The sequence below is a fragment of the Acipenser ruthenus genome, chromosome 40 (genome assembly GCF_902713425.1).
Source record: "Acipenser ruthenus chromosome 40, fAciRut3.2 maternal haplotype, whole genome shotgun sequence".
Lineage (NCBI taxonomy): Eukaryota > Metazoa > Chordata > Actinopteri > Acipenseriformes > Acipenseridae > Acipenser > Acipenser ruthenus.
In genome coordinates, this window is record NC_081228.1 from 3,697,621 (window position 1) to 3,723,286 (window position 25,666).

Sequence of the window (25,666 nt, forward strand, 5' to 3'; positions counted from 1 at the left end):
TCTTTTGGCTTGCTGTTTATTTTTGTAAAGCACCCTGGGATGCTTGCACACGAAGGACACTATATAAATGAAATTGGTATGGTATGCTATGATATAGTATGCGATCGTAATGTATGCTATGCTATGCTATGCTATGCTATGCTATGGTATGGTATGGTATGGTATGGTGTGGTATGGTGTGGTGTGGTATGGTATGGTATGGTATGGTATGCTATGTTATGCTATGGTATGGTATGGTATGGTGTGGTATGGTATGGTATGGTATGGTATGGTGTGGTATGCTGTGGTATGGTATGGTATGGTATGGTATGGTATGGTATGCTATGGTATGGTATGCTATGTTATGGTATGGTGTGGTATGGTATGGTATGGTATGGTATGCTATGGTGTGGTATGGTATGGTATGGTATGGTATGCTATGGTATGGTATGGTGTGGTATGGTATGGTATGGTATGGTATGCTATGCTATGCTATGCTATGGTATGGTATGGTATGGTATGGTATGGTATGGTATGGTATGCTATGCTATGGTATGGTATGGTATGGTATGGTATGGTATGGTATGGTATGGTATGGTATGCTATACTATGGTATGGTGTGGTATGGTATGCTATGGTATGGTATGCTATGGTATGCTATGGTATGGTGTGGTATGGTATGCTATGGTATGCTATGGTATGGTATGCTATGGTATGGTATGGTATGGTATGCTATGCTATGGTATGGTATGCTATCGTATGGTATGGTATGGTATGGTAGATCATAATGAGTGGCACACAGGCTCTGCAACGTGGGCAGAAGCTCACAAGAGATCATATGGTTTCCTGTGATTCTTTCAAACCTTGCTTTAACTACTCCTGAAATATAATGGGCTTTTTAGTAGCTAATTTGGACTTTTAGTGCTACGATCTCTGGTGACAGCCTCGCTCCTTAATGTCCCTGAAATGAATGTATTATAACCACGATGCATTTTGCATTAAGAGTAATATCAGCAAGGTTGAGAGGCTGACAGTGAAAAGCAGGATCTTTTACCTGTTATGTCATATTATTTCATGCCTCTTGTCAGCGCGCCAAGCCAGTTACCAGAAGTAAATTGCTATATATGGGAACCCTAATGCATTCATTCAAAGGGCAACAAGATAGGAATGCAAAGTAGCACTCAGTCCCGTTAGGAACCTTTGACTTTTAATGCCAATGGACAATGAATCTTCTCATGAGGTTATATGGTTTGAAAGCTCTTAATCTGATCTTCATCAGGCTTGCATTTTCATCCAATCAGCCAGAAAAAAAAGACTTGTAAAGAAAAGATGTTGTGACACTTACAATAAAAGCACCAAAGTAGTGTATATCTTCAATTTAATGCCACAGTGATTATTTTAAATGGCCTATTATTGAAAGTGAAGTTTATTGGAAGCAGTTGTGTTTTGACTGCGCTTTCTCACAGCAGGTCACATACCTGATTTGTGAACAAAGGCACATTTGAATGCATCCACACTGTTGGTAGGTAGTTTGATTTGTAGAAACATGTAACCTAATGCTGACTGCTGCCTGGGCGGAAGAGATAGATGTTGCATTTGCAACAACAAAAGCCAGAAGCTCATATTACCATGCTATCTTACTGTACGGGGGAAGGGGGGGGGGTCATTATGGGTCACTCATGTTCATCTGTATACTGTATATGTGCAGAGCCTGGCCAGCTTTATCTTTCTCTCATCGCCTGTTCCAGGAAGGCCAGCTTGCTAGGCCAATACAATATTAGATGGTCACCCTGCTTGATTAAGTCAATTTCACAGGAAATCACTCCATTAGTTGTCCAGACCCCTGCAATTAGTTTTACAGTTTCATCTGCAGGGTGTTTGACTCGTGTCTGTCACTCAACCCAAGCTTCTTTAGCGAGTCCCAGATCAATATGCTAAACAATGTCTGGAAAGAGCCGTATGACGACTCTGCACTGCTGAATTTCTCCAGGGCTCTTAATGGACTGCTTTTTCTGTAGCTATTGCAAAGAAACGGATTCACAGTTCTTGTATGTGGTCAAATAAAAGATGATGCTTTTGAACTGTGTGCAGCGTATTTTCCGGTTTCATACCACACACATGTTGCGGATCAACCTAAAATGAAGTTTACGGTGCAGAAGTCGTTTTGTACCCTCCTCTCTTCCGTCCTTATCGGGGATCAGTGTTGTAGCAATGCTTCATTCAGCTCTCGTTCTCTCTGACCAATCCCAACTATACCAGGCACTCCAGAGCAATCTATAGCGACGGGACTTTTATTAAAGGATCATTACGAACTGCAGGGGAAGAAGGAACCGATAAATAAGGGTAAGGAAGAGGAACCTGGCTGGGATTTAGCTGAGCTCAGCTTGAGTCTGACAGCTTTACAGACTGACAGCTTTACAGACTGACAGCTCTTCGCATTACCATACTGCACTTTGGAAAGGATGGGTGGGGAATAGAATGAACACAAGGCCAGCAAAAGCAATAAGTTGGTTTTTATTCCTCTAAATATGATTGTCTTGGAATTTTAATGGCTAATAAATTGGTTGATTGGGGTACTGGCATGGGACATGCTGAATCATTTGGTCTCTTTGTTCCCTTCTCTCCTCCTCACTTATTTTCAAGGCATCCTTTCCTGCAGCAGGAGGAGTGTTGATATCATAAACCACAGACCAAACGCTTGCTTTGTTCCACTAATTGCACCTGCTAAATGTTTCCCCTGCCCTTAAATTAAGGGGAGCATATATCTACAGATTGCCATTGTCATCTCTTTATTAAACAGGAAAATGAGACACAGTGTGCTGCCTGGAATGGGCCTCATGTGCACAAAGAAAGGGTTTGGATATTTAGAGTAGTGAGAAATGATTATACAGGTTGATGCATCTTTCTAGCTGAACACTTACAGGGGAAACATCCAATTAGTACAATACATTATAAAATTGTATTCTTCAAAGGCTAATGCTGCCACACAATAGGAGTTGAGAACTGCTGCCAGGGTTCAATTATTCTGTGTCAGCTTCTCTGAAAAGAAATAATTCCATAATAGGGGCAGGTTTATTCCAGATGAGCCAGGGGATGAACTTTAAAAGCAATAACATTCTAGATAATTTGTCCAAACTGCTTGGGTTACTGTGCATGCTGTGTATGTGCAAATGTTGACCGTTAGGGCATTTATATGTCGTTGCAATGGCCAGCAGTTTTGCAGTAGACCAAAGAAAGCTTTGTTACTGTTAATTACTGTTTATGACGGGGTTGGAGGCTTGGGAGTAGGTCTGCAGTTGAAACTCTGTTTTCGTTTTTGTAAGGGAACTACTGTGGCAGGCTGGAGCAGTCACGGCATTCAGTATTGAGTTCTGCATCATCGGATTATTGGAGCTATGCTAATAGGGGTAACTGAAACCTGGTGTTATTCAATAAGCAGGATTTAGATGACAGGCTTCTGGGAAATGTTCAGTTAAACAGAGAGTCACATGAGTTCTTAAAGCTCTGCATTCAGCTTCCGAGGGAAACCGTTAGAATCTAACTGAGTTTGCAGAAATTATTCAGCTAGCAACTCTTGAAGACTCAAGGTATGAGAAAAAAGTAATGGGATATGGCATCCTGTAGAAAGGGTGATGTCTAATATACAGAACTCCTTCTAGTTTGTCTGAGTGAGCTCAGCTGGTAAACATTTCAGAAGGCTGCAGATTAACTAATCTGATTTTTGTATCTAAAGTCCCATTAAAAACTGGTGCAAAAAATGTAAAACAAAAGTGTGAATAACTTCAGTCACTGATTTAAAGAGGACAGGTTACTGAATTATTTTTGCCTCCCGTGCTTGAAATTGTGTTTGGCTGTGATGATAGAGTTAATGGGAGTGCATTTCCATCATGCCAGTGCTGATGGGAAAACCCCAGGGGAACTCCTTGGAATTAATGCAGATCCAATGAAGTGCTTGACACACAGAGACGAGACTCAGGAAGCACAGCTGAGGTCTCTTGGTAGTTGAGAATTTACCATATCGATAGGAACATAATTAAAAACAGAATATATTGTTGACATCCAAAAGGATACGTCTCGGTTTAACTAGGAAGCTAGGCAGGTTTATCTCTTTTACCATCTTGATTACAAGGGACAATTTCTATAAGTCAGCTAACACTGGTGCATGCAATTCAGAAACATGCAGTGTTTAACGGCATCTGTGAGCACATAGAGCCATGGTTCTACATGTCTACAGTTTTGCTTATGTTATAAAACGCAAGAGCAATCATTTAAACTGCAGCACAGTCCCTTTAGCAAATTGCTCTCTTGAGCCTTACTCTTGCATATCTGTTATTATTTAACAATATCATGTATTATTATTTAACAATATCATTTAAAAAAATGTTATTTTCTTTGGAGACTAGTGATCAGCAAAGTTGCTGGCTTGCAAGCGCTACCTCAATGATGGTTCTTTGAAGACTGGTACAGGAAACTTTTACAACAGTTAGTATAATGAATCACACTCATTTTTTTTGTCTGTAGATTTGATAAGTCTGTATAAACAGGTTTTGGATAACAACTATGCAGTATGTGATTTCTGCAACAACTGTTTCTTAATCTCTATATAAAAGAGGAAAAGCAGAGTATTTAAATAACTACAGTGGGGTTAGAAGAACCTCAATTAAAGTCATCGCAGAAGCCTTACACAGTGTAATGCTCGCTGCTGGGAACTGGAACATCCTTAATCAATGAGAGTAGAGTTGCAAATCACTTGGTTCCTTTTTCTTCCCCACAGAAGCCACACCAGGCTTGTTTTTCATTAGTCATCTGACAGCTGGGTCGACAAAGACGAGTACCACAACTTCCTACGATGGCCCTTCTGACCTTTATGAGACACTAACTTAATCAACACCAGAGTGAGTAATGATTAAGACGACCAAATGGCTCAGTTTGCAATGGTCACTTTAGAACAAGCTAGTAATTACAATGTAATTACATAGTAACTACTCAATAATTACAACCTTCATGAAATAAATGGTATTTCATGATGCATTCCACACGTATTGCACCCCCCCAAAATCCTCAACAGAGATAGCATTACCAAGAACAGGCACAGGGTCACGAATAAGATTTCTGAATCTGAATTCAATGTGAATTAAATATTTAAATCCTGTGTTAACATAACTACATTGCTGTTAATTGAACTTAAAATTAAAATACAGTGTGACCAGACTATCACAGCACTAGAGACCACTTTTAACTGCTCTACCCCATTACTTTATGCTTTGCTTGGGAGAATATGGTCTTTGCTTTTGTAACAGGAAGTGTTGTGTGCTGCACCCATTAAGGATAATGACTCAGACAGGGTGAGTTGCAAAGAGGTTAATATGTTTGCTTGTGGTGTGAGTGGTTGTCAGTTCGCTCCCAGTCTCTACCCTATTACACCTGTACTGTGTGTAAGCCACTGGCATGCGTACATACTCATGTTTGGAGTTGCTCATCAGTTAGTGTGTGTCCTTGTTAAAAATGAATGACCATCACTTTGAAAGCAGAGTTCATTCACAGTTAGCAGAGCTTTCTCATCCCACTAGGGACCTGTTCTGTGCTTATTCAGACAACTGTCTTAGTCCAGTTCATGGTTTAGGTAAACGTGGAGTACAATTCAATGGATTTGAGAGTTTAAACCCTGACAGATCTCAAAATGGCATGTAAACAAACGACAAAATGTGCCGCTGTTTCTCTCGCTACACAAAGCTGGAAATTGTTCGAGCTCTTGAAAAAAAAACCTGAATCGGACACAAGTCGCCGAGCAATTTGGTGTTTCCCGTTCTGGTGAGTTGCTTCACCATTCTGTTAAATAATGTGCATGTCTTGTATATTGCTGCTGCATTTTGTAACGTGTGTAGGGGTGCTGTGTTAATTTAGTTTGACAGTTTATTAATGTTAAGTTAACCCTAAGCAATGCCCATTATTTTTGCCTGCCATTGTGATAGACTGAAACACACCCACCAGCTAATTTCACAGTACGTAGGGATTTAAGCTTTTTGACCATGTTGTTTGCTTTAGTTTTATTAACGTTAGTTTGTCTGTTACTTTATTATTATAGTTTATTAACATACACTTGCCTATTGTTTTGCTTTTACTTATTCAGTTCATTTTATACGTTGATGCACGTGCGTCATGACACGTAATACATATGTATTTATTTATTTATTGAGTTTGTCTCGTGGCAAACTCTGTCTTCGTTTGCTTCCTGTCGTGTGTTCTCTTAGCCAGAGATTACTGTCGCACCCTTTTTAACTCTGTTGTTATCCTGCTGGTAATGCACACTAAATTATACTACAGAAGGTCAGACAAAATAAAAAAATAAAAATGTTCTTATGTTTGGATCTTCATGGGACATTAAACCTTACATTGTCAAAGATCTCTGCCTACCTTGTCCTGAGAGCTTAGTTAGTTCTGCCCGGGGAGCAAAGAAATTAAGCATTCCCCTTTACACACAATGGAAAATATAATGAAGTACTTCCAGTAATTCAACTCCATTAGGGTCCGGGGGCCTGATCGTGTCTGTAACACTGCTGTCTGCTTGGAGTGATAAAAGATGGGATGAAAAAGGAACAGAGAAAAGAAACTGTTTGACGAGACGTTGCCTCTACATTTTAATGTCAAAGTCACTCTGGAGATCTGAGCTTTTGGAACAGACTTACAACCTCTTCGTAGAGGAAGTGACTTGAAGCTACAGCGCAAAGTGTGCCCTGATTTGTTTCTGAAAGGAACAAAACCATTTTAAACTAACAGGAACAAACTCAAAAACACATATTGAACTGCTCCACCAGCAACTCATTTGTGATGCCGTAAAAAAAACACTTTTAAAGACTAAACTGACATCAGAAGCGATGCACTCTTTCATATTGCAAATCGACTAGAACTACAGCTTTGTTTTTATCCTGTCCCAGTGATTTGATCCAGTCTTTACCTTTTTTTTCTACCAGGGAAAAACGCTTACCTTGAAAGAGCATCAGGGTGTACAGCTAGCCCCAGTGATGTACGGATATCGAAGCTGATAGGAGGCCCTTCTGTTTAATCCCCTGGTGATTCCCAGGGCTAGCTTCTGAGATCAGGGCTTGCAACCGGATAGATAAACGTGCGGACCGCAGATGAGAAACAACAGCAACGCCAGGGTGGTGGAAAAGCAGAGCCCAAAGGGTTTAACACGTGAATGCAAACTTGAAATATCAAAGTGTCAGACACGGCTTGCGGCATTTTATTCCTTCATACAACAACACCAGTGAGGTTGTGTAACCTTTTGCATTTTGTCAGGAGTTGTCTTGAAATTAACGATATAAAATAACACTATTAAGGCAACACTGTACACTGAGCCGTAGATTCAATCAACAAATGCAGAGCTGCTTTCTGACCCGCATTAACTGCCTGTCATGTGGCGCAAATCAGATAGAGCAGGACACGCCCTGAACACAGAAAAGTGTCCAAATCAATTTTAAAGTGTTACAGAGCAGCCTGCAGTGTTTATAAGTACAGCATTATCTGCTGCAGCCCTGTATTGTCTGTATCACAGAGATAAAAATATAATCACAATAAAATAAAACACTGTTGTATGCTATCCAAGGAGGGTATCGCGCTCAAATCAATGCTGTTTTTCCTCATGAAACCAATGTGAAGGACACAATACCAAGCCAACATTCAAATACAATACCACAGAAAAGACATCTAATAATGTTTTTTTTTCATATATATATTGTCAAACTTCAATAATAAGTCTTCCAGAATTTAAAGTCTGCTGTGGACTGAAAAATAAAAAAGGCCTTTACAGCACTCTTGCAAAGCTGCAGACGTCTCTGTAAAGTGTGTGAATCATGTCCACAGCTTCAGTCAGGACCATTCACTGTCAGTGCCTACTCCTGATTCACTGCCTTCCGTATGACGACACTGTCAGCGGGCAGTCAACTGAGCTTGTTAAGCTTGTTAGGGTGCTAATTAATGCCTCAGACTTAAAATAACATTCACGCGCATGCAAGCCTGTTACTCATCTAATAAATAAGTGGCTCTGCCTACTGAATAATGGGAACGCAAATGCGATATTGGGTGAAAACTCTCCTCCTCCACCACAGCTGTTTAAAAAGAAACATTTCTATTCATTCACTTTAAACACAGCTGATAAAGCAGCAGCTTGATTAAGGCTTTCACTAAAGATCTGCCTCGCATTGGAGAAGATTAAAAAAAGTTTTGGCCAACATACAGCAGAGTTTCTTTTACTAATGTGCGTCATTTGGAAACATTTTGTATCTCATTTTCCTGTCTCCGTCACGAGATCCTGGTGACTTTTTAAAAGTTTTAAAGCAGAAGTTTTGTGGCCTCAATAGAGCTCTCAAACATAAAGTGTGATAATCTCTTAATGGTCCATTTAGGGGGTTGTGCGTATGCTGCATATTTAAGTGGTGTGAGTGTGTGATTCAAAACTTGAACACTGAAAACACTGAAAAGACTTCCAGTTGAAACGTTTGTCTTTGACTTTCATGACAGACTCTCTCAAACATTCTTTCAAGCACGTCTTCTCTCTGATTCAGCCGGCACACCAGAGTACCATTGGTTGATTTAAGACAATTATAGGTTATTTTAATAGCTGGGTACCTTCAGGAATCAGGAATTGCTGCAAGACTATATTGGATGCAAGTACTCTCGCAGAAACAGTTAACCTACAGTGCGTGAGTGCAATTGGCAAAACCGTGATCTAGTGCAGCCCAACAGTAAGTAGGTCAGTAGGCTTTTCCAATTTGCCTTGTCTGTTCGAATTTAGTATGGGCCAGTGTGCTTTTAACTTTCCCAATATTTATTCGTCAAGGATCAAATGTTAAAAAATGAAAGCATCGTTAACAGATAAATGCAGAAAACAGGTGCAGAACATGCAGTAAGAAGCAGGAGAATAGAAATCTGCCTCAGGTAGTTGTGCACTGTGAAGAAAACCCATTCTGGTGAGGTTTCAGTGCTATGCATTGTTCCACCAGCTGCTTATCTGCACAGCTCCACTTCCACACGCTAAAAAGAGACAAGCTTAAATCAAGAATGGGTAGTCAACAGTAAAGTACCTTAAGGGCCCTCTAAAGAAGATGCATGAAGACCAGAAACCCCTGAAATCTGTTGATGCCGAGCAGGTGGGAGAAGAAAGCTGCCACAGGGGAATGCTACACTGCCCTGGGAAACCGAGACTCCACAGTCTTCTGCACTCCCATGCTAAGAAGCAGGAAATAATCCAAATAGGACATTATAGTGTTATAAGGAAACATATCTGCCTGCTTCACTTCTTTCAGTAACAGATTTGCATTGAAGAGGTGTATAGGGTGACCACCTCCAACCCCCAATCATCTTAATAGACCCCACAGTCTGTCTAGTTCAGTTATCATCCACTAGGTAGCTAAGACTTCTTGACCAATATAACCCTGATTGCAGTTGACCTCGCTGGGAATATATATATATATATATATATATATATATATATATATATATATATATATATATATATATATATAAGCTAGACATGAATGGAGCTTCCTAATTGGTAGATGCATTCAATTACATTCAAATGTGTTAAGTGCCCAGCAATTATTATAGCTGGCTTAAGAGACCACTGAAAATTGAACCAAAACACATTACTGAAAGTTGTTTCCACCCCCAGGTCCTTACATGTTATTATTAAACATTTACCAGTCTAATTAATGGCACTTAAAATAAAGTGTTGCTGGAAAAAGGGCAAAACTGAAATCACAATACTTACTCATCAAAACTTTAAACACATGCTGTCCTGTGCATGACCAATAAAAGCAGCCACACCACCCAACGTGTCCCAAACAAAGTGTTACTCAGGTGCCGTGGTAAGGGTGAAGAAGCTGACATCTCCACAGAAACCACACTGTAGCTCAGTGGTTTCCAAACTGGGGGGGGGCACCACATACAGAAATACCTTTTTTTCCCTGAAACACAGTCTCTTTGAATTCATTGGGACCTCAGTCAGGATATCAAATGTCATGGGGGCATTGAGCCACGAAAGCCTACACGCTGTTTAAGCAATTAATAATGTACAACATGATTGATGGTGCTTTTGCTGTGAAAACATATAAGCCAAATGTTATGGCCTTGTGTTAGAGCCTGGAGGTTTTACAGGCCAGTGCAGCCCACGCTGTGTGTCACTGCTTTCACATGACGGCTTCACACGACATGATCAAATGCCACCCATGGTACAGACACAAACTGAGCTCATCTTAAAGGGAAACCGAGGCACAGTGAGTTTACTTTCTTAAAACCCTGGTGATCCTCCAGCTTAAGATTGAGGTGCATATAACAACATTTCTTTTCAGTTACTGAATATCATCTATTTCTCAATCAGATTAGAAGCTTAGTAAAACCAGTAGCACTTTTTAAGATTATGGGACATACATAAGTGTGTAATAACATAGTAATAACTGGGTAACCACCAACAGTTCCTATTATTTCATGGTAATTACTAATGTAAGTGTATAATTTCATGGAAACAGTCTGTGCCATGGTGTTGCAATATAAATGCATCAGGTTGTTCACAAGGCCATTTCCATGTAATTACACATTAATTACCACTGTTAATTACCCAGTTGTTACAATGTAATTATGGGGCTTTTTAATGCTCTGTAAGAGGTACTGTAAAGTTTTGGTCATGTGTCTTAATAAGGACATTGATTAAGACTTCTTGTCTGAATATTATGTATTTGAGAGATTGAAATGGCTGGTTTCTTTTACCCCTTTCAAACAGACAAGTTCAGAATCGGCACTGATGCAGCATTTTGGTCTGTGTGAATTGTCTCTTTTACAGCAAGCAGAGCTTCCAGATGACCTGGTTAACTCCTGCTGAAAAGCTGCTCACACATCCCTCTGTAGTGTCACACTTCTCAGATATATTGTCAGGGAGTTCGCTGCTTTCAGGAATAAGGAGCTGCAGAATGGAGGGCAGCAGAATGCATGGACTCATTCCTGGGGATCTGCTGAACAAGCACTTTATCCAGCCTTGTCAAATACACTATGCCCTCAGTATTGTAATTACAGACCTACAGCGCGCACACACACACACACACGCACGCGCGCACACACACATACGTACACACACGTACACACACGCACACACGCATGCACGCACGCACACACGCACAAACACACACGCACGCACACACGCACACACACACGCACACACACATGCACACACACACACACGCACACACATGCACAGCAGTGTGGAGTAGTGGTTAGGGCTAATGGGTAATTGTATGTAAAAAAATAATGTGATCTGTATAAAGTGAAATAATGTATAATCTTGTAATAATTGTAAGTCGCCCTGGATAAGGGCGTCTGCTAAGAAATAAATAATAATAATAATAACACACACACACACACGCACACACACACACACACAAACACACACACACGCACAAACACACACACACACACGCACACGCACACGCACGCATGCACGCACACACGCACACACGCACACCATAGACTGCGATCTCAGCTCAGTCTACAGCAGAATGGACTCAATTCGGCAAAAGCTACATCTTGAGTACTGAACAGCAGGAGGATTTCAGGTCAGGACTGAGGTCCAGTCTCTTGCTAGGTCTCGGGGGAAGCTCCCATGATGCCTGCTTGACTATTAGCGAGTGTCATTATCACTTTTGTTCTATCCACAAATTAAAGCAAAGGGATGTTTACAAAAATAAAATACATTTACAGCATACTAACTAGCACAAGCAATACCTTCAGTGTGGAGAGCATGCTGCCTGTCTCGTAACGACTGCATTTACTTCAGTACCAGCTGGGGTTGCATCTGCCCTGTAGAAAACACTGAGTCATTATGACAATTTAATATGTGCCATTAACATTTTTTCTTAAGCATTTCAACTACCTCAAATGTGTGCACTCACGACTTTTGTTTTTGGAGGAAATCCTTTCAAAGGAATGGTGGCAACTGTTCCTAATACTAGTCTTTCATTAATATCAAATATATTCTAGTCTTTCATTAATATCAAATATATTCTTAGACTCCTTACTTGAGTTGTTGTCACTCCCCTTCTTGCACAGTGATTATGTCATAACTATAAATGTTCATACCAAATTACAACTATGGCCAAAAGTTTTGCATCGCCCTATAGAATTAACTCATTTTGCTTGATAAGGTCGAATGAAACCTGCTGACTAATGTTACGTTAACATATTGAATTATATACCGTTTTGTAGTTTTCCATATACTTAACAAAAAACTGACTGCAATTGAAAAATTTCAAAATCTAACATTAAATTCTGTACTAGTATTATGGCTTCTGGCAGTCTGTTGCGATATCATTTTGAAGTGTCTTTCATTACATGATGTTAAATACAAGATCTAAATTATGTTCATGTGGTTTATTTTATATCAGGTCTCAATCCTAAAATTCTAGGTGATGCAAAACGTTTTGGCCAGAGCTGCAGTGTAGTTTCCCTGGTCTTTGTTTGAAATTCTCCTTGGTGTAATATATGACCTGTTCAACATACCCATGACTTCTGTAAACAGGGATTTCCTATGGTCCAGCCAGAAAGCGCACTCCACGTCTCCATTCACACAGAAAAGAATAACCCAAAGAAGTCATTCTATTTTTCAATATCTTTGAGTTTCTGAGTCACAGCCGTCTTTTCGTTTACTTCATGCCAGGTTGCTCCCCCTACCCGCTATCATTAATTATCACTGTCTCTGGGATACCTCGGCCAAAGTCGATAACATCAAACTGCACGGAGCTCTAAATAACATCAGCGGGCTTGGCTGACTGAAATTCAGTTACAGCACAGCACCAGCACAATGAAAAATGACGACCTGTCTAGCGGATGGTATATTTTTCTGTCTTTGCATTCTTCCATTAGAATGAATGATGTATCTAGCTGTTTAGACAGTACAGGGGTGTCCACTGAACTGCAAACACCACTTTTGCATTATACAGTTCACAATCAGTTGTTCGGTAATTGAAAAGGAGTGTTTACTCGATATTTGGTGTTTTGATAATTCATTAATTTGCTTAATTCCCAGTGAGGCCATGTAGGAAATACATTGTACAAGTGCTACATTCTCCTGTATAAGGGTTCATTCATGTGTGCCCAATTATTTTACTCCCGGTTGTCCCCCCAGTCCTCCCCAATTGTTTCTCCTCACCGCAGCAATTCCCCACACAGCTCAGAACGCAAGGTTCAGTGGGCGTCCTCCGATCCCACGACCAAGTCAGCTTCCTCTTCTACACCCAGGAACTCGAGGTCAGTTGTGCGCCAGTTACTGGCCCCTGGAGGATAAAGGCCAGCCCTGCAGGTGTCCGTTCTGGGCTCACTGGGCGCCTGGCCAGCAGGGTTCACTGTAGCTGGTTTTGCATCCCTAACCCACGTGAGCGCCAGAGTCAATGCAAGGCTCCCTTTGGTGAGCCACTTGGGGACTCCCCCCCCCGCACCACCACCATTCATTGTTTTTGATGTGCAAGTCATATTGTCTATGGTTACCAGTACAAATTAAAGAGTAAATGTTCTTTTCATGTTCTTGTCTCCTGACAACTTTTTAAACTTAACATTTCAAAGTGTCTGCTCTTCAATTTATGCATTTTCCTTGAAACAGTTATTTTTTGCCTCAAATAAATTGCTGAATTTGTTCATCTGTCTTATAAAGTTGCAGAGGCAGGCTGAAAAAAGGGAACTTTCATCACACGCTCATAATCATTTTAAATGTATCTGCTTGAGAGCATTTATAGCATCTGTTTCTACACTGCATCATGTGTGAATAAGAGCATTGCTTTATTTATTACTGCAGTGCAATGACAGACAGCATCTTAAAAAGGTAATCGCTGAAATGCTTATCTGTTTATAATGAACAAAAAGTATGTATGATTGTGCCTGAAAGCAATCTAAACTGTGTTTAATTCCTTTTCTCACTTCTTGGCAAAGCTAATTTCGTTCTTATTTATTTTTTTGTAATTAGTTTTATTTGCCGCCTTGCCATCGGCAGTCACTGTAACAAATCCGGAGCCACCATCTAACAGCCCATGGTTCACTCCAACACATATCTCATTAGTGTTAGCTGCAGCTCCTGCTGGCAAGGTGTGCTTGCATGGCATTATACACTCTCGCTGTCTCTGCACTTTGCAGCTGAATTCGATTTGCTCGGCACATCTACACAGCCCCCTTTACTGCCCCCCACCCTCCCCATTGCCTCTTCAGCATAAGATTGATGGCATTTTACTTAGCCTTGATCCTGCGGGGGCTTTACACAAATCTATTCTCGTCTACTCAATGGAGGATGACCAATATATCAAACAGCACCCCCTGCGTTTATATTTTATGGGGGAACTCTGGCTTACAAACACAAGGAATCTGAGCGTGCATCTCCATAGCTGAAGGGTTTTATAGCAGGTGGAAGGTTCAGACAGCCCTTGGAAGTTTATTGCAATAAGAGGCTGGCAATCAAACAGCTATGGATTGTGTTTACAATGACTGTCGCTAACGAAATCATCCCACAAACCTAACATACTCTGCACTTCCATTTGCTATATACTGCAGGTCTCAGATGGTCCCTTTAAAACATAATATTGGAAACTACAAAAGGTTAAAGAAAGTTATCAGTTTGCTTGATGTTTTTTTCAGAAAAGCTGTTACGGTTTCACTTCCTAGAAGCCGCTGAATGGGATTGGGAAAATTACTTTTAATTACCATCCAGAAGGTGGAGAAACCTAAGGGATGTTACGAGGGTATTGGAACAAAATTATGCTGTTTCAATTGCATTTTATTCATTTTAATTTTGAAGTCAAGCTGTGTGGTGTGTAGACCAGGTATATGCATGCAGACTGTACATGTTTTTATTGCAACTGGAACCTAAAATATTTTAGCCCGGGAGGCGTGGTATAAGAAAAGTCTCAGAAAAGTTTTTAAAGTTGTTCTATTCATTTCTTATTTCAAATAAAACCCTCTTAATATCAATTATTATTCATCACGATAAAACCTAATCCAAGCTGGGATTTGATCCAAACTGGGATATACACCACCAGCATGACTCAGCCCGGAAAGCTGTTCAGAGGCTTACAGCCTGTTTATTGAGTATTTATAGGAAATTATGAGACAAAACAGAATAAAAAAAAAGTTCATCTTGATAATGATTTTGTTTTGTCTAGTAAACAAATGCAATCCTTCTGTAGACCACGGTTTTAGGTATTGAAAAGCACAGTGTCGCCCCCAAGCCATATGCTCCAGAAGCAAACACACTCCAGGGAACATCCACACAGAATCCGGAAGCAGAAGAGAGTGAATTGCAGTGTTGCAAACGGCACACCTAGCTTCAGATTCAGCTGTCAATGACCAGGAGGTAATATCACAATTATTAACAGGAAGGATAGTGCATGTCAGATTCTCAATCGCTGCAAGGTGAAGACAAAGAACATTAAATACGCACTAAGTGAGCCAGGGCTGCTGTGTTAATGTTCAGCCTGGAGCAGAAACAACCAGTGACCCTGACTAAGATGTTGACGTCAAGCCCATGAAACGACGTATTCATCGGGAGGAAGGATGAATCACAGCCTTTCCCAAACAGCGGTGTTACTGGAAGAGGCTTCTCTTACCATGTAGTGCTCTGTTTCAAAGTGAGCCTCTTTCCTTCAAGATTAGATTCTTCATGATTAAAACACGCAAGGGGAATGTTTACGAAGATTTCAAGCCCCCTCATCTGCTTCTGTTGTAGTGGAAGAGACTGTAAAGATTACCATTTGCAGAAGCACTTTTCTTTCGCCACATACGTATTTTACAGCGTTGCATGTTTTTGAGATGTAAATGATTGCCATTTGAACATGTCTATATCTGAAGGCTGACGTCTATGAAGTGTTTCTTACATTTCCCGTTCCTTATTTACATACACCTCTTATCGAATTAAAAAAAAAGAACAAAACAGTCACGATTTATTTGAAGGGGAATGTTTTTACTAAACTGTTAACAACTCACTAACATCTGAACAAAAGTTCTTTTTAATGGTTTGTTAAAATATCATAACCCCCCCCCCAAAAAAAATGGTTTGTAATATATTTCGACAAAGACTACATTTTGAAAAGAAAAAAAAAACATTTCACAACTTTAGTGATTTGTATTATCAGTTTAAAAATCAAATTTGCAAAAATTGACTTCGATACATATCGTGAACGGATGCTCTTAAAATGATAACACGGCAGCTGGCTTAATATTAAGATTGTGATAATGCAATGGGAGCTGAATCACAAGCAATTGCTAAACTAACCTGGACATCACGACTGGGAAAACCACACTGTACACCAGGAAGGTGCAAGGAGCGTTTCAAAACCTGATAAATGATCATAAAACGATGGCACTTGGCTTTCTCATTTAAATGCATTAGTTCGACAGAAACAATCTTGTCTGCTTGCCCTCTGGGGCATTTCAAAATGCCAGTTTTATTTGCATGTGGCAGTGATGGTCACGGCTGCAAGAAGGGAAATAAGAGGACATAAATAAAGGAATGTAATTAATTTAGAGTGTGATCGAGCTATTTGTTTGATGTCCTTTTGTTCCCAGAGACCAGGAGAGAATGGAGAAAGCAGACGCGGGCTCCTTGGTGATAAAAGTGCATTGCTGCAGCACTGGAAATGTAATTGAAGCAGCCAAGCAGAAGGCATCTCATGATAAATGGGAAGCCAGGTCCCGGGGAACAGCAGAAAAAAGGCTGCTTATAATGCATGGAGATTACGCGATATTATACCGAACCAGAGCTTGCACTGGATAGCTATTAAAAGCAGGACATGACAATGGTCATGCAAAACTGGGGAAAGAATAAATTCCCTACTCTCTTTATAAGCTCTTGTTATTATTCTTGTAGTCACTTTTAAGACAGACCAATTTCATAAAGCAATTTGAAGTTGTGACAGTGTTGGATGGAGCAGTAGTGAAGGGTTCTGCTTTTGAGCAATCGGTTTAATCAGCTTCACCAGGTCTGTTGTGTAATTGTTCACTAACTGCTTGACCAAATTGTTTAAGTGCAGTCCCAGCTTTGTCACCAACGAACAGCTTTTAAATGCAATTTCACTTGTAAACTTAGAGATGGAAGGAATCATATCCAATTGAAAATATACATCACTGAGCCAATCAATCAATCAATCTCTGTAAGACTGAAGTACTTTTTTGAGTTCAAAGCGAGACCATATATGCTGTAGCTTTGGCAGTTATTCTGAAGCCAAGTGGATTTCGCAGCCACTAACGCTTCATTTAGAAACAGACAATAGTTGGTTTGCACAATGTAAGTGGTTAGAATTACCATTAAACTAATCACAATAGCGTTTTCCTGTTTGTAGTTAAGCCTCCAAACTGGTTCAAGGTCAGACTTTTATTCCCGGGGAAACTCTATTTTGCTTTTCCTGGAAATATAAATATATGCATTTTAGGGTTTGTTCATATAGCACATAGTGGTGTGACACATGACAGAATGTTCTATTCTTCCACACTGTATTGAAGGTAAAGATTACTCTTGTTAAATAATATCCTCCCCTGTTATTAACTAAATCCTGAAAGTATTGCTAAAGACCGTCCTTGCTCAATACCGCCCTCCCCCATTTCTATCTATATCCTGGTAGCTTAGCCAAAGCCCACCTTTGCTAAATACTGTCCTTGCCCATTCCTATAGACTGATAGCAGCACCAAAGACTGCTTGCCCAATACTTACTATCTATATCCTGGGAGGTTTACCAAAGACTGCCTTGCATAAATACAGTGCCGCTCCATTCCTACTGGAGAGCATTGCTAAAGACTGCCCTGGTCCAGAGGTTGGGTTTGTTAGTTAGTTTGCTTGTTGGTTTGTTTTTCATATATGAACAGAGCAATGTGACTCATCTTGGTTTTCCATGGATACCATCTTCAAAGTACAGCTGGGCAGTAACCGATGTAAAAGCTACACTGTGTAGCCCTAGCTTGAGCACAATTTAACAGACAAGAAATGTGGGTGATTACAAAGTTAAAACACTCATGGTTAATTGCACATGGGCTTCGAAACACCTGCCTTAACAGAGCTCCCATGGGCAGAAAGGATGGCCCTAGTTCAAGGTGACAAGTCGGTTCCAGTTCTTTCATATTGATGTGATAACTATTCCTCAATGATGGGACATCTGTTCTGGGAATTTACGGGTGGAGTCTGTAGCAGAGTTCGTTGTCCAGTATGTACTCATTTGAAAAGTCAAGAAACTTTTCTGAAGACTTGCACAGACTCGTCAGGAAGAATCTATGGAGAAACTAAGGCTGCTGCAACTTTGTAAGCTGATTTTTCCTCTTTTCATTCCTCCAGATGAGGACCAGCTTTAATTCTGTCAGATACCACACTTTTCTTCCTTCTTGTGATCCACTGTGCCTTCTGCCTATTGTTTTAACATATTGGTCCTTTTGCTGATGCAGCATTCTGTACATGACAAGAGTCCACCACACTCCTCTGAGGAAAAGAAAAACTGATCAAATGAATACACTTTGTTTTGCAAAGGAATTTTAAGGACAGATCTGGAAGTCCCGGTGATTTTATTATAATGTCTTTACAAATATAGGACATGAAAACACATCACTGTCAAGGCATAACAGTCCTGTTTTATAGAAATGCAAACTTTTAACAAGTTTTAACAAGTACTGCAATTACCAAGCTTTTTAAAATCTTCACTATAACGCTATTGTAAAAAGTGAGCATTTCAAAATAAGAAAGGCTTGCGTTTTATAAAATACAAGCAGTACCAGAATAGAGGCTAGTGTTTTAATACAGGGGTTCCTAAATCACTCCATGACATTAAGTATTATTATTTACTCAGTACAATCACCCCCTTTTAATGTAAACTGGCATATACTGCTACAGCAAAGGAGATTATAAATACAGTAACCCCAAACACCTAACAGCAGCCTTCATGGAAATGGATTTCCCAGAGTTCTACAACATATTCACAGTGAGGAATTAGAACGAGCCACTTTGAGAGGGTGTAATTTGGTATGTGACTTTTCTGCTACAAGAAATGAAAATCAAATCGGCACTACATTAATTAAATAGGGAATGCAAGTCCCCCTAAAATCATTCTTCATAGGCCCCCAGCAACTCTCTCTGATGGCAACCACAGGATCTCTGAGACAATAAGCGTTGACTCACAGGCACATCAGCGCTGTAGATTAGTTACAAGGCAGCACTCAGCCACCAGACAGATGCTTATACACCTCATTATCAGTTACTGCAACTTTGATCATTGCTTTTGGAAGTGCTCTTAAGAGACATACACAGAAAGGATTTGCAGTGTTTCATGTGTTCCACAAGCATCTAACATTTAAACATGACATACAAGTCTTCGTGTCCTATGAATTGAAAAGCATATGTGGTGCATTTGTACTGTCAGTAGTATTTTCCCATAGTATATTTTATTTATTGAATTATTTATTGGTTAAGACTTTAATTAAACTAATTCCATGGGTGGTTACATTGTTATTACATTGTAAATACACAGCCGCATGTGTAATTATCATGTTATTATATTTTATTTCAATAGATGTTCATAAAGGGTTAACGTTTCAGGCACAAACACTTGGCTGCGTACCCTGGGTTAATGCTATCAGAATCACAGAGGATTACACAGAAATAACACTTGTCTAGTGTGTTCCTGACATGCTCTCGAAGGATGCCATAGTGTTTTGGTAGAGAGAGCCAGAGGCTGGCACCAAGGAGAGAAAGTCAATCACGGGATTGCGGGATCCGTGGAGCACAGCTTCCATCTCCTTGCTTGGTGCGAATCCAGCCCTCACACTGCAGGACATGGGTCTTCAACAAACACCACACCTGTAAAAGCGAATAGCACCAGCATGCTCTACTCTAGTGCCCTGGGGAGGTTTGAATTGATGAGGAGGCTCGGAGGGTCTGGATCCATACTCAGACAGTTTATATGCACGCTTTGCCCTCCAGCAAGCGTTGGGACACGCAGGATTGGATGTGTAACCTACTTTTTGTATTCACGTACATGTAGGTTGGGATTTAAATGCATAAGCAGCAACAAGAAACCTCCTGCATCTAATTTGTAATTGAACCCTGCCCGGCATGAGCAGAAATAGTTTGTACAACAAAATACAAAATACAACATGCACAAAGTACAATGTCATCGGGTCCTATGTTTGTACAACATGTACAAAATACAATGTCATCAGTTCCTATGTTTGTACACGATGCACAAAGTGTATCTCATAGTCGTCAAGTTTGTCCTATCATCTTGCCATCTCGTAACACCTGTTCCTTAAGCCTGTATGTCTATTGTTGTGTTTTTGGTGGAGCAGAGATTCTAAATGGACACAGCCAAGATCTCAAGTTCTGACTCACGCTGGTTTGAAGCCCTGATTTGCGCAGCTTGTCAGTCCATTACAGCGCTATTTTAGGAAATGTCAGACCCTGAGGAGGCTGAAATGGCTATTAATTGAACCTGTAAGGGGACAAAAAAAGCTTTTCAGATTTGGAGCCCGCTAACAGCATTAGCAACACGGAAGCAACGGGAACAGCGTGTCTTTGTTTCTTTTTAAAGATCTTTTCATCGTGCCTGTCTTGAGCTATAAATGAGGATGATGTGATTTATTTTTATAACAAAAATACAGATACAATCAGTTCACCAGCTGGACTACAGTGCAGGACTCCACTTTATGCAAACAACGGCACGTACGTTACAAACAGTATTCTTTCTGAAAATATCCCATTCATTTTGCTCAGTATATTTTACAGGCTTTTTTTAAATTAAATTTCTATATTTCCACAATATTGTAAAGTTTATTGCATTCTTTTATTTTAAGGTATTTTGTCTTTTTTTTCCCCACAAGAGGATGTGAGCATTTAACCTCTTGGTTTGTCACCACAGACAACCGGTTCCCAGCAACCCCTGCTTCAGACTCATTATGCCACTCTGAGTGCCCTCCATCTCCAGATCACTTCTTTTAGTCGCTCATTTACACAGGGCATCGATAGCTGAAAGGGCAGGACAGTTCTGGTGTCTTGCCTGAAAAAATAAGCCTATTGCGTTCAAACCCAGGCCTCCAGGAGGGAAGGGCTCGGTTTCATTAACCACAGGCAAGCAGTAACACAGTTTCTATCTTGTGTGTAAAAATGGAAGTCACCCTCTTACCTTTAACTTGCGATGAAACTTGAAAAGGAATTTTTCATCTAAAACAAAAATATGTCACAATTTACATGCCTGTACGGTAGAAGTTGGCTTTGGTGATCTGTGTTTTTCAGGATATTGCTAGCTCTAATTATGTATCTGCAGTCAAGACAGGGAATGGGGTTACACATAGTAGGCTGCGGACAGCTAAACTGACCTTAAAATGTGATTGCGTGTCCTCTCCAAAAAGTCAGACCGTTAGAGAACAATGCAACACACACACTTTTATAAATGATCTGTTACCAATCGTGGAGCCCCTCCAGACTATCTGTTTCTTTTAAACGGTGGAGAAAGAGAACAGGCTAGTCTGAAGGAGAGCTGCATCACACTGTGCATTACAAATGACCCGAGGGCCCCGGGGAGCACAATCACACTCTGGCATCTGCCTCTGTGACGGCGGACCTGATTTGTCGAGCCCTGACGTCAAGGTGTTGAAGTGACCGTGGCTGCGCTGATGAAAGGGGAAGATAATCAGCTTGCAGCCCAGTTTCTTCCTCTCAGCACCCGGCATGACAATTGGATGTGAAGAGAAGACAACTATTCCATAGGGATCATTACAGATGGGGGATAAGGCAACAGCAGACATATTGGGCATGCAGGTGTATGGATATACACAAGGACCACAGTAATGTACACTGCATAGGCATGTCAGTGAGCATGGTACTGGGATACAATGTAGTATAAACCTCACCTCTCTCAAGTCAGGTCCCGAGCAGTCATGATTAGGACGGTACTTTTCCAAGTTAATAAATGGCTTATTTCGCGGTCTAAAAATAGGTATAAGCAGAACAAAATGAGCAGAAAAAAATTGAGTTGTCCCATTCAAATGAAATAGTAACAGACAGGTGAACCCTCCACTTCTTTTACTGGCCAGAGCGATTCTTTTTATCAGTAGCTGGTTGAAGACATTTTAAAGAATTTGTGCAGCTCTATGCAGTGTGTTCAATCCTTTACCGGAAGCAAACTAAACAGGCTGCCAGGTTCCTAGATACAGGCAGCGCGTCATTGAGGCAAAAGTTTACTGCATTTATTTTAAAGTTTATTTGACCATATTCGTTCAGAAACTGGGATTTTCATGGGGAATTACATATTATTATTATTATTATTATTATTTATTTCTTAGGAGACGCCCTTATCCAGGTCGACTTACAATTGTTATAAGATATCACATTATTTTTACATGCAATTACATTATTTTTTACATACAATTACCCTTTTATACAGTTGGGTTTTTACTGGAGCAATCTAGGTAAAGTACCTTGCTCAAGGGTACAGCAGCAGTGTCCCCCACCTGGGATTGAACCCACGACCCTCCAGTCAAGAGTCCAGAGCCCTAACCACGACTCCACACTGCTGCTGCCCTACACGGTAATGAGTACATTTCATGGAAATCGTGAAAGCTGTCATAACCACGGAAAATATCCAGCCTTAGTCATGATGCAACAATATATGACCTCTAAACTGGGCTTTCTAATTTCAAAACTCAAAGTGTGGGCTTGGCTTAGTTTCAAGCATCTAAAAACCCAAAACATATAAAAATGCATGTCTTTGTACACAAAAAGAAAACCTTTGTGTTTTACAGTGCTAAAGTGCACCTTTTCTGCCAGGCATTGCTTGCCAAGTAATTGGCCTTGTTTTTCGTTGCGCGCTCTCACATTTGGCTCCGAACACAAACTGTAATTGCCTCCATGGTCAATCATCTTGCAAGCTAAATGGATTTCCTGTACGAATCGAGTGCAACACATTTCACTAGCAGAATAATGAATCACTGAATCACTCGTATGAAGATCAGCTGCAATTAAACTAAAATGAAGAAAAAGATGAGAGGGATTCCAAATGCATTGCATCTTCAATTATAACGGTATTACGGTGATCTCGAATGGACAGTGTCAGCCATTACAATGTAGTTCTAGCACAGGCTAGCTATAGTGCAGTCGATAAACTGCAGACTCTGTATTGTGTTGCAATGTTTCCATTCACTGCCTTGTTAATCCATTACACACATATACATACTTTGTGTATGTGTGCTAAAGCCTTGCTCCTGTGCAAATGCAGGTTAGACCCTTGTAAATCACCCAAGCAGAAGGTGACTGTGTCTCCCCCATCCTGCTAATATCAGCTGTAACGTACTAATGTGTTGGAACATGTTTGCATTGGCTTAGTTAAAACCTGGTTTAATAATTCTTAAAATCGCCATGCCACAATTTACAGGCTTATGGTGGTAACCCTGCCATTACTAATACATGGGAAGGGTTGCAACACATTGTTTAAAATGACCGTCCTATATAATAACCCGTGTGCCTAAATACAGGGGAAAAAAGAAGACAATAGATTAAAAATGACAAAGTGATGCTTGGTGCACACTATAACACCATTTCACTAGCCTCTTGTTGAAATCTGCATAGCTTTCATTGAGGTCCCAGTGATAAACAAGCTCTTGAAGATAATACCTATTGCATTATAAACTAGCTACTGTCTTTGATTTAACAGCTGGGCTAATGTAATTTTACAAGAATAATTTTGACAGCATATAGAGTAGGGGGAATTGGTTTCAGTCTGCGGCAGTGTAGTTATTTGTCACATTCTGCAATGATTTGGAAGAAATAGGTTAGACTTTTAACCAATCAGGGTCGCCTCTGTTGTCCGTCTCCTGAAAGGGTACATCATTTGATTTAAATGAGAGGTGTGTTAATAATCTCGATGGGACCTCCAATTTGTCGAGCATTTACCGGTTGGACCGGATCATGTTCTGATTAGTGAATTGTACTGATCGTAACCACTACTATACTAAAAATGCCGGGTCTAGGTATCGCTTTATGTCCTTATCAATTTCAACCTTAGATCAATAGACCTTTGAGAAAGAAAAAAAAAGACATACAGCTGTGCATTTTCCTTTTGTATTTAGTGCTGTGTACCTGCAGGTCACTGCTGGCAGTAATGTGCAGAGATTCAGTTTCTACAGCTACGATCAGCATGATTATGAGAGAAGAAATCTGGATTATTAGGTCAATTCGGACTACAGGGTTAGGGGATAGTCTGCTGTAGTGCAATCCATCTTTTTAAACATAATATCTTAATAAAACTGCTGTGAAGACACTTCTTGCAGCCTGCTTTTCAATAATGTATCGGTTTTATTCAATGGCAGTATATTTCTTAGGGCTCTTGTGAGTTGGTTGGTTTCTTGCATGTTGACTAGCTACAGTATCTTACCTCCTTAACTCTCTGCATCAGAGTATACACATATATGCTGTATAATTATTTTAAAAAGACCTGTGATGATGCATCAACATGCTTCGACACCTACAATATGAAAAAAGCTATTACTTCAAAGCTTTAAATACCATTTCCCCTGTCTTGTAATACCCAGAGCTGGGTCCACAGCATCATCAAAAAACGAAAAAGAACACCCACACTGTGGCTTCACCCTATATTAAATGTGCTTTTAGGCACCCTTGCAAAGAAAGAGGACTAGATATACATAGGAGAGGTATCTATTTTGGTCTCTTCAGCCTATATTTGAAATACAATTTAAACTTGGCTTATGGATTTTGGCGAAATATTGTTGCTTATTATGGAGGGTTTCTAATTTGGTATGTCCATGACGTCGTTGGTTTGCAATGGAAAGTCGTCATTATTCAAAATGCTTATATCAGGCTAAAATAGCCTCTATGGACGAGGGCCACATCCTTAAATAGATTTTAAAAAAAAAACAAAAAAAAAAAAAAAACAAGGTTCCGGAATTCTGATGTAATTATTCTCACAATACCAGAACCTTTCCATTTCATACCAAGCAGGGGCAAACAAACAGGAATGGTGGCCACCCTTCTTTTAGGGACAGATTTTCAAAACTTGAATCGCTTTTATATTTTTGAATGTATAAATCTGCCTTGCTTTTGTATTCCAACCCAAATGTAATTATCTGTTTTGCTCAGTGAAGCTATGTTGTTTGTAAATATGCAAATATGTGATTCACTTTTTTCTTTTGTTCCAGAGATTCATTATCAGAGGTATATTCATCATAAGTTACCAAGCTTTGAATAAGGCCCTTAGTGTGTAAATAAAAGACAGATGATTTCACAGAGTTCTGGAGGAAACAGCAAGCTGTTATAGAAGGTCATAGTCTTTTACAGTCAGGGGACAAATGCATTGCGAAATAATGTGTCTGACAGTAGCAATAGACTTCTTGTCACAGGATGGCTTGTAGTGGTGACGTCAGACCCGGAAGAAACACGCAGTACTGCGAGATGAAAAGGTGAAGGCGCTTGCTTGCGCCGGTTTATTGAACAGTAAATCAAAGGTTGGACAAAGCAAAACACTCTAAATAAAAAGCACAATGGTCAAACGAACCTAGACAAAACAGACTGGACGAGCAGACAAACACGGTGAGCTGAAATAAACAAATAAGTATCATGCTGGTCCTACCAGCACGCAATAGCAAATGTTATCAATTATTATTAAATAATAATTCCAGT